The sequence below is a fragment of the Trachypithecus francoisi genome, unplaced genomic scaffold, assembly GCF_009764315.1.
Source record: "Trachypithecus francoisi isolate TF-2019V2 unplaced genomic scaffold, Tfra_2.0 Lachesis_group11, whole genome shotgun sequence".
NCBI classification, from domain to species: Eukaryota; Metazoa; Chordata; class Mammalia; order Primates; family Cercopithecidae; genus Trachypithecus; species Trachypithecus francoisi.
Genome location: NW_022681456.1, coordinates 23697777 through 23699922, shown reverse-complemented (window position 1 = coordinate 23699922; position 2146 = coordinate 23697777).

The window sequence follows — 2146 nt, the reverse complement described above, 5'->3', positions numbered from 1 at the left end:
CTGAAAGTTCACTGTGGGCTAGGCGTGTTTACACATCACCCCTTCTCATCTCTGCTCCGATCTCTGTGTCATTGCTAGTCTCATCCCTGCTTTACAGACCAGGAAACCGAAGCTCAGAGAGATCGAGTAACTTGTCCAAGGCCACACAGCTCATCAGCATCTGAGGCCGGATTCAAACTGACTCCAAAGCCTGCTCTTAGCCCCTGTGTGTGTCTGATGGGCTCAGCTCTGTGTGCAGGCTCACTGCGATTTTTTAGCCTTCTGTGCTCGGGCTCGTTTTTCTGGATTCGGATGTACTTGACCCGGGTGGGGCTCGGGCCTGCATGTTTTCCTCCCCACGTGATTTGAATGAGCAACGAGGCCGGAAGCTGCTGTGCCCTCAGTGATGGCGCTGGCTGACAGCCAGCCTCCAGCCTGTAGGAGATGGGCCTGGAAGCCTCCCCAGTCTTCCATAGATGTCCACAGCAGCTATGAGATGGGTGCAGGGGGCAGAGGCTGAGACCCCCAGAGCCTGTTTGCTCCTCGAGGCCCTCTCTCTCATCCCCTGGGGACAGGATGTCACTCCTGGGGCAGGGGCCAACTCGACACTCCAGTGAAGCGGCTGCCAGTGTGCTTTGGCCAGAGCAGCCTTTCAACCCAGCCACCACTGCGACCACCATATGGGCCTGGTGTCACACTCCTGGCTACCTTGTAGACAGTTGGCACGTGCGGCTGTCACCCCTTTTCATCGCCTATTGCAGTGGTTCTCGCTCTCAGAGCTGCACCTCAGAACCACCTGGGGAGCTTCTAAAAGATCCGCGAATTCCTGACCCTGCCCCACGTGTTTCGAGTTCATCTGTCTCAGCATTATCTTTTTGAATAGATAGCTTTTCAAAGCTCCCAGGTGGTTCTAAAGTGTGACCAAGCACCACGTGGTGCTGCACACCTGTGGTCCCAGCTACTCAGAAGGCTGAGGCGGGAGGATCACCTAAGCCCAGGAGTTGGAGGCTGCAGTGAGCTATGATGGTGCCACTGCACTCCAGCCTGGGTAACAAAGTGAGACCCCGTCTCTAAAAAATATTTTTAAAAAGTAATAAAATGCAGCCAGGGCTGAAGATACCAAGCCAGATGACTCCAAGGTCATCTCTGCATGCCATTGTGGTGGTTGAGCACTCCAGCCCTGCCCACCCCCTGGCCACGTGACCCTGGGCAAGACAGCTTACCTCTGGAGGCCACAGCTTCCTCATCGGGAAAGTGGGACTCATACCACCTTATGGAGGTTTCATGGGGATCCCATGAGAAAATACACAGAAGGCCCTTGACACAGTGCGTGGCACATGGTAAGTGCTCAATAAATACCCGTAACTGTCTTATGCTAAAAGGTAAGGGTGTCTCCCAGAGCCCCACAACTTCAGAATGGTGCACAGAGCTGGCTCAAGATGCCCTGCCCAGATGGTCCAAAGCCCCTGGGTTGAGACCCCTTGGGTGGGTGTTGGAGAAACACACCTAATGCGCACTGGCTTTCCCGCCTCGCTGCTTCCTCTCCAAAGAGGCGGTCACATAGCACCGGTGCCCGCTTTGCCCGGGAAACTGCAGTGCCTTTCAAGTCATTAGCTGGAACCGCTCGCAGCCTCTGCAGCCTGAAGTTCTCAGAGAATTCCCTGGTTCTGGCAAGGGTCTCACTTCGGGAGGTAGGCAGGAAATACTGTGGTTCCTTCCAGGTAGAGTAGCTGCTGTGATGGCACTGATGTCATTTCTGTCAGTGAGGACTCCTTTTTATTTATTTATTTTTGACACTGTCTCACTCTGTTGCCCAGGCTGGAGTGCAGTGGTGCCATCTCTGCTCACTGCAACCTCTGCCCCCCGGGTTCAAGCGGTTCTCCCACCTCAGCCTCCTGAGTAGCTGGGATTACAGGCGTGAGCCTCCACGCCCGGCTAATTTTTGTATTTTTGGTAGAGACGGGGTTTCTGCCACATTGGCCAGGCTGGTCTCGAATGCCTGACCTCAAATGATCTGCCCACCTCAGCCTCCCAAAGTGCTGAGATTACAGGCATGAGCCAACACACCTGGCCTGGTGAGGAGTCTTTCCTCACCCAGAACGTTTCTGTGGCCTGCTGGCAGCCAGTCGCGTTGGTGGCTGGCTCCAGGTCAGCAAGCGTGGCGGGG